This window comes from Sycon ciliatum, chromosome 2 (genome assembly GCF_964019385.1).
Source record: "Sycon ciliatum chromosome 2, ocSycCili1.1, whole genome shotgun sequence".
Lineage (NCBI taxonomy): Eukaryota > Metazoa > Porifera > Calcarea > Leucosolenida > Sycettidae > Sycon > Sycon ciliatum.
In genome coordinates this window covers 47,363,460-47,375,487 of record NC_088644.1, presented here as the reverse complement: position 1 = coordinate 47,375,487, position 12,028 = coordinate 47,363,460, and the positions used below count along the sequence as shown (strand labels likewise).

Genomic DNA, 12,028 nt, shown 5'->3' with positions numbered 1-12,028 from the left:
GTGAGGATATGCACGGCCGGAGCATGTGTGGCCTGGCCCGCTACATGAGTACCAGCCCAATAGACAGAATAAGCCTGCTTTATCAGTATCATCAACAAAAACCTACAACAAAAAGCCACTCAATAACTGCAAAGGCCGCTAAGTTCCTGTCGAGTTTGGATCTGCCAGCAGCTGGACCAGCTTTACCCAATAAGCATACCATTAAACAAGCGTGCGCCGAGCGAAAATCCAAAACACTTTCCACTATGCCGCTGCATGGGAGGTATTGGAGCCGATTGGAGGAGAATCGCCTAGATAAGGAGCTTACCTTCATGTGGTTGAAATCAAGGACACTGAAACCTTCAACTGAAGGCATGATTATGGCAGCACAAGACCAATCCCTCAAAACGAAAAATTACCAATACGGCATAATGAAGTCTATTGCTCGAACTGATGCCAATTGCAGGCTTTGCAAGGGCAGCTTAGAAACAATTGACCACATTGTCAGTGCCTGCCCAGTTCTTGCTCGGACCAGTAACATTGAACGACATAACCGGATAGTAAAGTATGTGCACTTCGAAATGTGTAAAGCACGAGATCTACCTACTGGTGCTTCACGATTCGACCACCAGCTTTAGGCATTGGTCAAGAGTGATCGGTATCGCCTCTATTGGGAGTATTCGGTCCCAACTGACCTGAAACTATCAGCAAACAGGCCCGATCTGCTCCTTGTTGATGACAAGGAGCGCATCGCCTACATTATAGACATCAGCGTTCCTGGTGAGAACAACATCAATAAGAAAATGGCTGAAAAGCGCTCGAAATATTATGACTTGAAGCGGGAGATTTCCAGGATTTGGTCCCTCACCCAGGTGATGATGATGATGATGATGATGATGATGATGTGTTTTAACATTATTTTCAGAAAATTGCTCTTACAATACCTTGCGTTTTATATTCATAATATTGTTGCCCGTAAAAGCGGCTTGGTCACATGATGATGATGATGATGATGATGATGATGATGATGATGAAGCCACTTCTTTGGGCAAACAAAACACAATTTGCCAAGATGAAGGAGTGGAACCCTACACAAATAATAGTTTAAATGAATCCAACGCAAAGATCGTTTTTCCATGAAATACAACAAATGAACACCATTACGTGCTTAAAGGCATGAAAGCAACAAAACAGCAACAAAAGGGTAAGCGCCATACCAATCCCGCATGCACAGTCAGGACACAGCACGATACTTAACAAACTAGACCTGACTCGGCCACGGCAATCGAGACATCATGAAAACATCTCGCCGGATGGTGGTACCGTGACCGAGCCCCACGTATGCACAACACAGCAGCACGCAGCAAAGCAAAAGACAGCCGACAGCGGAGTAAACCAATGACCTGGGAATAGTGAGATCCCGATGACTCGGCCTGCATCTGGCACAGTCTCTTGAGGAACACATTGCACAGCCTCCCACAACCACCATGCACAGAGAACACGAGAGGTGTGAAAGCGGCTCTTTCTACATTTGTGACTCTTGGCCCATATTCGTTCCACTTACGCCGCTCGTGCTGCTGGTACAATGCAGGAAGGGTTCTGGACCCGTAGGAAGGAGCGTCTGGGCAAAATACCCTTACATCAAAAAAAGCTTCCTCCCCACGGGTCCAAAACCCTCGAGCGGCTATGTCCAGGCGCGCATCCTCTCGGCGGTTCGTTGACCGAAGAGGAAACCTCTCACCAGAAAGAGGTTGCAGCGCTGGTTCTGTCGAAACGGCAGTGCAGACTTCAGTCAATTCCCTCGCCAGCAGGTCACGTATCTCGTTATGACGAAGTGTCGGGAAGCCGCCCCTGGCGCAACATAGCTGATGCTCAACTGAGAACAGCTCACCACACACACAGGTTGCTGGTGTATTGGCTAGCGGCCATGCATATCTCAATGCCAGAGCATCCCGGAAGTCACGCTTGGTGAGACGAAAGCCATGCTCCGCCAGGGGCAGCACGCTCAGCCATGAGGATGATCCTTTCTCCGTGTGTTCTTCTATTCGTCGCTTCGTCATCTCATCGCTCGTGTCCACTATTTTGTTCCTGGCTGCCTTTGCGCGCTCCCGGTTTTCGGTGTGGACGACACGCCTTCTGTGACGCATTTCATCGATCATCCTCTGAAAGGGGGTACCAGCACCAGCAACATCAGCAGCCACATCCGGTCCAGGGTTTGAGTTGCCAGCGACCTCCCGCGGCTGCACCTCCGTTGCCGTCATCGTGGGAGTGGGAGACGCTCCACCACGGTCAGCAGTATCTGCAGAAGCCGGCACATCTCCAGCGAGAGAAATTGGATCGCTATCCTTAGCGAAATCGCCCAGAACCTCCCTCACCATAGGTCCGGACACTTGCTTGGAGCCCTGGTGCTCAAACCGTGGTCGAGTCGTGAGGTCCGGAAGGGCCATCCCACCATCCCGTGTCGGGAGCTTTAGAATATCAATGTCTTTCAGAGGCACGCTCGGTTGTCCCACGAGCTCCGGTAGAAGTGAGGAGTGAAGCTCCCGCTCCAACGGCGCCAAGTCCTCCGCAGAAACAGACATAGTTCGAAACACATAGTTCCATCTGTTGACTAAGCCATGGGTCAACGCAGAGTATGCTGCATGCGGCTCTGATGCGGCATAATTTGCTAAAATCTCTGTATGTTTCACCCACTCTTCTACTTTTGTCTCTTTGAATTCTCCGAGGAATGCCTCAGTCCCGATAGCAGCGCCCAGATACTGTACGCCACGAGACTTGACGTGGATAGTTGTGTCACCAAAAGTCTCGGCAGCCAAGGACTCAAAGCCAGGCTTGACGAGTAGTTGCGTTTTTGTTTCGTTGATGTTGTAGCCGTATTTTTGGCCCTCTTCCTTAAGGAGGTTGTACCACTTTCGCAATGGGGAGAGCCCTCCGGCAGCTGCCGAGTCATCTGCAAACCATCCCTGGCACACATCTGCAACATTGGTTCCGACTGACTTGACGAGAGGGGTGAGAGCCGTGGCATAAATGGCCATCGCAAGAGGGTCACCCTGGGTTGTGCCCTCCTGTGACAATAAAGACTGGCCACCACGCACAAAGAGGGATGCAGGGTCTTGGTAAGTATTGGTAAGTATTCAATGATGATGATGATATCAGGGAAGGCCTCTTTTACGGGCAAAGCAAAGCACAACCATGTATCAGTACAGTGAGTAGTTAAACCCAACACGAATGAAAAATGTGAAATGGAATAAAAACAATATTTGTAAAAAAAGAAATAAATAAAAATTAAAAATCAATATCGAACACGAATAAAATAAAATAAAAATATGTAAAAAATAAACTTCCAGGTATCGAGCTCTCTTGGATTTCTGCTGGAATTCACAACAGTGTAAAAAATAAACAATATCGAACACGGAATTAATTCCGGAACTATCTACTCAACCAATTCATAATGCAATACCCGCACACTGTGTCAGTGATGGAACTCCGCTACCCGATCAACATGCAGAGACCACTCAATCACATGCTTAGAAGCCGCTCTCCACAATGGCTAACTCCCTCATCGCATTAACTGGACGATGGTAGGCCGATCGTGCACCGCGAATGCACATTATGGCTGCCCTGAGCAAAGCGAAGGACAAGCGACACCGCACATAGGCCATTAGCTGGGCATACGGTCGATCGGCAGTTGCCAGCAATGCACACAACCGCTTAATGAATGCAGTACACTCCGGAGCACAACAACCCGCCGTGGTAAAGACTAGAGGGGTAAATGAACCACGGTCGACATTGTTGATACGCTCGGCATACTCACTCTTCTTGCGGCGCTCATGTTGCTTCAGAAGATCACTGACGGGCTTGCTCTTGTATGATGCTGCATCCGGGTGGAAGACCCGGACATCGAAGAACGCATTCTGAGCCCGGGTCCAGAACCCACGAGCTCGGACATCAGCTCGGGCGTCGTTCGCGGTGTTTGTCGATGCCGATAAAAACACCTCGCCTGTGATCGGAGCAAGTACAGGCTCGACTGCCACATCTGAGCATACCTCCGTCAGAAGATCCGCCACGATATCTCTTACTTCATTGTGGCGAATTGTCGGGAAACCTCCGCGGGGGCAAATCATCGCATGCGTGGCGTCGAACGGCTCCCCACACACACAGCTCGCTGGTGTGTCCAAGAGAGACCAACCATAGCGGAGAGCTAGAGCGTCGCGGAAGTCTCCCTTGGACAGATGGTGACCATGGTCTGCCAGAGGCAATACCCCGAGCCAACTTGACACGCCTTTCGTGGATAAACTCTCCAGCCGACGAGCCAGGGCAGGGGACGCACTGCTCTTGATCGTGACGAAATCATTCTGCTCCCTCTGACGACGGTCATGCGCTAGCCGTGTCTTCTCGCTTAGGGCTGCCTGGCGAACATCCTCCGTGGAGTTATGGGTGTATTGATCATTCTGGTGTACAATCTCCTCCACCTGAAGGGCCGTTACAGCTCTCGACGCAGGGAGCTCTGCCGTACCCATTTGCTGAAAACACGGCAGGGCCATCCCCCCCAGTCGACAGGGCAGGCGGAGAAGGTTCAATTCTTCTGGTAGGAAGGAATCACGGCCCGCTAGAGCAGGTAGAAGCTCCTCCGTGATCACCTTGTCAAGGTCGGTAAGGCATTGTGCAGGGAAAGGTACTGTACGCAATAGGTAGGTCCACCTACCACGTAAACCATGAGATATTGCAGCATAGGCAGCATGTGGCTCCGTTTTTGCAATCTCTGTAAGCTTCTTCAGCTCTTCCTTCCACTTCGCCACCCGTTGCTGCACACTTTCCGCGACCGCCTCTTCCGATCCAATCTCGGAGCCGAGATAACGCAAGCTCCCCGTGACAATCCGGATCCCTGTCCCGGCAAACACTTGGCGTGCTTCCTGCTCCAGCTCCGGCTTGACAAGGAGCTGGGTCTTTTCGGAGTTCGTGAAGTATCCGTATCGCCGTCCAATTGCCTGCAGCTCATCCCACCACAACCGGATCTGTCTCAGCCTACCTGCTCCGCTGGAATCATCCGCATACCAGCTCTGCCGGATTGATGTGTGCTGCTCCTGGAGACGAGTGATGATCGGTATGGTGGCAACTGCGTAAAAGGCCATGGAGAGGGGGTCGCCCTGAGTGGTTCCCTCACTCGACTTGACCTCCCCTCCACCTGCAACAAATAAACGTGCAGCCGTTTGATAGGAGTTCATGATGACGCTGGAGAGGGCAGGACATAGCCGCTGGACATTGTGTAGCGCCGCTTCTCTGTTCAAGCTGTTAAATGCATTGCAGGCATCCACCAACAGCACTCCATCCGTCTCCTCGTCATTGTAAATCTGCTGCACCGCATGCACGGCCGCCTCTATCCCAGCTGGTTGGCCCGCACACTTCTGGATAAATCCGCAGGCTTTCTCAATATCCGGGGCTGCGACACGAAGTGCCGCCTTAGCAACAATGCGCCTCAGCACCTCGCCAACCCCGATTGGGCGGACCCCAGGCTTCTTGTCCAGTGCAATTAGCCGACCAGCAAGAAATGGAATGAGGCCCTCCGATGGTATGACACGGGTCGCAAGCAAGCGGGCGATGATGATGATGATGATGATGATGATGATGATGATGATGATGACGCTTTCTCAAGTGTCTTGCAGCCCAGTATGTCGATAAACACAGTGACTTGGCCTACTCGCTGGTTATGGGTCGATTGCGGTGCCTGCTCTCGTTCACTTTACTCCGTTGGGCAGTGACCTGTTTTCGTGGCTGCCGTAGCTCCTACCAGAAAAAGTCAGTCAAGAATTTCAGGAGTTATTGTTTGATGGGTCGTTAGATAGAGGCCGGTGTTTGTGAGACTGCAATCATTTAATGTTTCTTCCTTAGTGGTGTAGGTAGATTCTGTTTTGTAAGCATAGTAGGACTACTTTTGTTTTGTAAGTCAATCTCATTCTCCACGCTTTGCTGTCATTTGGTTATGTTTTAAAGTAGTTTTTATGACCTGATGTTTGTTTTTTATATTTGTAGTTCTATTGTTGACATCTTTTGTCTTTTCTTTGGGTTAAAAGGTTAACTTCATCCTCGTTTTCTTATTGCCTTGTATTGGAATTTGCCCATAAAAGTGGCTACGGTGTGATAATGCATTTTTATATTTCGTGTTTTAACATTATTTTCAGAAAATTGCTCTTACAATACCTTGCGTTTTATATTCATAATATTGTTGCCCGTAAAAGCGGCTTGGTCACATGATGATGATGATGATGATGATGATGATGATGATGATGATCAATCTCATTCTCCACGCTTTGCTGTCATTTGGTTATGTTTTAAAGTAGTTTTTATGACCTGATGTTTGTTTTTTATATTTGTAGTTCGATTGTTGAAATCTCTTGTCTTTTCTTTGGGTTAAAAGGTTAACTTCATCCTCGTTTTCTTATTGCCTTGTATTGGAATTTGCCCATAAAAGTGGCTACGGTGTGATAATGCATTTTTATATTTCGTGTTTTAACATTATTCTCAGAAAATTGCTCTTACAATACCTTGCGTTTTATATTCATAATATTGTTGCCCGTAAAAGCGGCTTGGTCACATGATGATGATGATGATGATTGATGATGATGATGAAGCCACTTCTTTGGGCAAACAAAACACAATTTCCCAAGATGAAGGAGTGGAACCCTACACAAATAATAGTTTAAATGAATCCAACGCAAAGATCGTTATGATGATGATGATGATGATGATGATGATGATGATGATGCAGAGCCTATGCAGCCGGCAACAAGACATTAAGGCGGACTTGAGCTCGGAGCAACAATTTCTTGTTGAAATCGCGTCCGAAAAGGGAGTATCGTCATGGTTGACTGTTGCCCCGCGGTGGCAAGATGGAACCATCCTGAAGAAATCCGACTTCCGTGATGCCCTGTGCATCCGCTATGGGCGAAGGTTGAGTGGGCTACCCGATTCATGTGTTTGTGGTGTGCCTCTCAGCCCCGCTCATGCACTTACCTGTGCCACTGGCGGCTATACCATTGCCCGTCACAATGAGGTGCGGGACTTGGTTGCTGGACTACTGAGGGAGGCTGGAGTGGTGGACGTAGAGACGGAGCCCCGGCTATTGCCCTGCAGCAGTGAGCATTTGCCTGGTGGTCGTTCCCTCAACCGATGCGCAGAAGCTCGTCTGGATGTGCGGGCTCGCGGCTTTTGGTCGTGGCAACAGGACGCTTACTTTGATGTGCGGATCACTCATCCCGCAGCGTCTGTGTTGTCTCGATCACAAGCCCTGAGTCAGCTGAAGTCTCACGAGCGAAACAAGAAAAATCAATACGCCAGCCGTGTGGTTAACGTGGAGCGCGGCTCCTTCACGCCACTTGTGTTCTCGACGTACGGCTTTAGTGGCCCAGAAACTACTCAATTCCTGAAATCATTGGCCTCCCTGTTTGTTGAGCGCCATACTGAACTGAAGTACCCACTAGTAATGGGCATACTACGCACCCGTTTGTCTTTCTGCTTGCTGCGATGGGCAGTCACCTGCTTCCGCGGTTGCCGCGGTTCGTACGGCAAGAGGCGACAGCCGAACTCATTTCTGGCCCAGTGCCGCCAGGCGGAGTAGGGTGCTGCCTTTGGCCTCAACTTAATATAATGCTATTTGGTTTTTCCCCTTTTATTACTCTGTGTTCATTGTTTGTTTTTGTATTGATTTACTTCCTTGACTGCTTTTGTGTTTCATCATTTTCCGGTTGGTTTTGTGTTGATTTCCCCTGTTCACTTTACATAATTATTGTAATGATATACATTTGCTTTGCCCGTAAAAGAGGCTTTTCTCATGATGATGATGATGATCATCATTTTCCGGTTGGTTTTGTGTTGATTTCCCCTGTTCACTTTACATACTGTAATGATATACATTTGCTTTGCCCGTAAAAGAGGCTTTTCTCATGATGATGATGATGATGATGATGATGATTTTTTTTTTTTTTTTTTTTTTTTGATGATGATGAAGCCACTTCTTTGGGCAAACAAAACACAATTTCCCAAGATGAAGGAGTGGAACCCTACACAAATAATAGTTTAAATGAATCCAACGCAAAGATCGTTTTTCCATGAAATACAACACTTGAACACAATAACATGCTTAAAGGCATGAAAGCAACAAAACAGCAACAAAAGGGTAAGCGCCATACCAACCCCGCATGCACAGTCAGGACACAGCACGATACTTAACAAACTAGACCTGACTCAGCCACGGCAATCGAGACATCATGAAAACATCTCGCCGGATGGTGGTACCGTGACCGAGCCCCACGTATGCACAACACAGCAGCACGCAGCAAAGCAAAAGACAGCCGACAGCGGAGTAAACCAATGACCTGGGAATAGTGAGATCCCGATGACTCGGCCTGCATCTGGCACAGTCTCTTGAGGAACACATTGCACAGCCTCCCACAACCACCATGCACAGAGAACACGAGAGGTGTGAAAGCGGCTCTTTCTACATTTGTGACTCTTGGCCCATATTCGTTCCACTTACGCCGCTCGTGCTGCTGGTACAATGCAGGAAGGGTTCTGGACCCGTAGGAAGGAGCATCTGGGCAAAATACCCTTACATCAAAAAAAGCTTCCTCCCCACGGGTCCAAAACCCTCGAGCGGCTATGATGATGATGATGATGATGATGATGATGATGATGATGATGAGGTATGGCATCCCGAGCCAAACCCGTTACGTGATCCCTCAAGTACGACAGTTTCTGTTCACCGGACAGACCTTGATTCGCATCGATAGAAGCAACAAAAAATCGTGAAACTCAGCCCATTTCACAAAATAACCAGAAAAGGAAGATATTTCACGGACTGATAAGCTAGCGATACCCGATCATATAAGTCCTTTTACCCATATTTTTGATCTGTTATTGCAGGGGTTTGGAAAGAAATTACCTTGGAAGCCTTCGTCCAAATGTGTTTGACAGCCTTACAAGCCTTCGTGTACTGTAAGTTGAACTAGAAAGTTCCAGTGACGCCAACGACATAGTGAAACAATAAATAGAGAACTTCCAATGAAACAATAATGGGGACAACGGTACAACAACAATCAACCTCGGATTTAACATTAAATAATAGTACAAAAGGCCTCGACCGGTTTGGCTTCTTTGCTTTGTTTGCCGATTTGTTTCCCTCCTACCAAGACCACATCGAAATGGGCCAAAATAAAACTGAATTTTGGGTCGAAAAAGAAGCGCTGGTACAGCATACACAATGGAACTGTTGCTAACCACCAGTTCTCAAGTGGGAAAGGCCTTCGCGCTTATGGCATTGTATTCGTTGCAATGTTGTATTTCGACTCCGCTGTACCGCTGATGTTGCTGCATGGCATACGCTATATGCGCTGTGTGCGTTTTGCTGTATACGCTGTTATTTCCCGTTTTATATGCGTATATTTTGCATGTACGCTGTTTTGCATGCTATAAATAGCTGGTGTTATTAGTGTTCATTGTTAATAATTCGATAAAGTGAAAATTTAATATACTGTGTAAAGGAAAAGAGTTGTCCTCGTGCCGTGTGGTCGTACGATCCTGACAATTTAGAGAATCTTAGAGGGTTCACAACAGGAACTAAGAACAAACCACCTTCATGCCAACATTACCACACCTGAGTAGTCTCCACATCACCACCATATAGAGCCATGGCTACATCCAGGAAGGCAATGGCCATCATCTCCAACTATCACTACATTGGATCGCTAAAATAGCCAAATTTCAAGGGCCATAGCGGGAATCATTTACTGCGTCTATTTTCCTGAACCAGGCACTGCGGAACAGTGGACTATCTCCACTACCACCCAGGACATGTCTCGTAGAAAGGGTTCCACATTTTCTGGAAAAAACTATTTTGAATATTTTCACTTCACCACATGGCAACATTGCCAATTTCCTACCCGACGACGGAAAGCGACTCCTCAAGCTCCAACACCAAGCAACGCTCCAGATGTCAGCACGCCAAACACTGCAGCGTGGTCACCTCTACCGAGTCTAGCCAGAAATTTGCATTGATAACCCTTGTCACTCCAAACAACGTTGATTGATACTTGCAGTTGCGCGACCTTGCTCAGGCGCATGATCTGAGTGCCATGTTGTCGCCAAAGTACTAGCTCGACGACCCAAATCAAAGCTGCTTACAAAAAATGTTGAGTCGAGTTTATCTTTCTCAAGATCGGAATGGTACGCATGGCTCGTTTCGAGCTCCAGTGCGGTTCATTTCATGGGTTCCGGCACCACTTTGTGCACACGTCAGGCAGTTCAATTATTCATGTTCTTGGGAGAGATGCAGACTGAATTTATTGCTGACATCAATAATAATAATAGTTACAGTTCGCATGTCACTCATGGAAGGATCCATGGGCTTAACGCATCTGTCAACGAAATCCAGGCAGAAGAGCCGACAAAAGGCATATCATTATTGTTAGAACGTATCGCAGTAAGAACAACTATGCAAGCGCAGCACATTTTTCCACAAGCATCAGCCATTTTTCTTGTCTAGAGCCAGTTCAAAACAGTCAGAAATATCAATATTGGCGTGCTTTAGATCATTTTTAATATTGTCAATTCATCTGAGATGGGGTCGGCCACGTGGGCGCTTGATGTCCCGGGTATTAATTGCCATCTCCAGTGCTTGGTAGGACGCTGAGTTACGTCATCCGCGAACAACTTGGCCCAGCCAGAGCAGCCGACGTCTGCGACAGGTAGTGCTGACTGGGCCTTGTCGTGTTGAGGCGTACACCTTGGCATTCGACATGTGGTGAGGGTACACAACACCAAGCAGGTACTGCAATTTTCTGCGGCGCCATGCGTCCAGCCGATTATTGAGTTGCTGGGTCAGGACCCACAGTCCGCAGTTATACAACAGGATAGGCAGAATGAGGGCAGAGAACGTACAAAGTCTGGAGCTCAGTTTATGACACTTCCACGAAATGGAGCCGAACGCTCTATTCGAAGCACCTATTCTTGCCTGAATATCCTCTGCGGACCCTAACAAAGAGCCAAGCAGCTTGACAGATCGCCAAGAGGATTCGGCTCTAGTTACTGTAATATGTTGTGTCTTCTGAATGTTTAACATTAGGTTATGTTCTTTGGATTTTTCACTTGATTTCTCCACCATCTCCTCGACTTCTCGCCTCTCCGTGTCATGGATTGTTGTGTCTTCTGCATATTGGGTGGTTGGTGCTGGTAAAGATAAGTGCGATAGTATAGGATCAAGGTGGCGCATGGCTCCCTCAGCATACACATTGTACATGATGGGAGAGAGCGGATCCCCCTGCACTACTCCGATATTTGTAGCAAATGCTTTGCCTAAATGAGAACTGAGTTTCACTCTCACCGTCGTGTCCGAGATCAGAGTAGCAACGACATCAGTGGCAGCTCCAGAGTCAGAAAATCGCGCCAACGCCTTCTCACGGAAAATGGTATCAAATGCTCCGCTGAAGTCTAATAGTGCGGCAGAGTATTTCCAGTCAACGAGTAGTGCACGTTCGCACATGACACGAGTATAGAAAACTCCGTCAGCCGTGGAGCGTCCGGGTGTAAAGCCTGCTTGACTTTCACGTACATATGAGGTGGTAGATTGTTGTGAACGCATGGTGATGATGCGGGTCAGCACCTTGCGAACAACTGATAGCAGCATGACCTGTCTGTAACTTTTCGGTGCAACCATAGGTTTTCCTCGTTTGTATACTGGCACCAGAAGGCCACATCTAAGGTCAGGTGGGAAATAGTGGAATTCCTTAATGGAGTTGAATAGGGTAGTCAGCCATGGAGTAATGACAGTCGAAGCCGTACGTAGCAGTGCCGCACTGATCCCATCACATCCAACAGCGCCTCCGACTTTCTGGTGCATGATGGCCTTTCTAATCTCTTCAGAGGTAAATGGTTCATCTTCTGCCTTACTGTTAGGTTGTGCCGGGAAAAGCGTTGGCTGGTCGCTCCGGTAAAACACTGATGCGAAATACTTGCTGAATTCCTCCAAATTCCAATTTACATTTGTGACATTTTCACC

The 12,028-nt window shown here is 47.9% G+C and overlaps 1 long non-coding RNA gene across 1 annotated transcript in view; it reads left to right on the top strand.

The window, feature by feature from the left end:
- LOC135810924 (uncharacterized) overlaps positions 1 to 8,973 on the top strand; it is a 48,435-nt gene extending 39,462 nt beyond the window's left edge. Inside the window, exon 4 of the long non-coding RNA XR_010552464.1 lies at positions 8,899 to 8,973. This is a non-coding gene — a long non-coding RNA (uncharacterized LOC135810924). The remainder of the gene's footprint in view (positions 1 to 8,898) is intronic.
- The last annotated feature ends 3,055 nt before the right edge of the window (positions 8,974 to 12,028 follow it).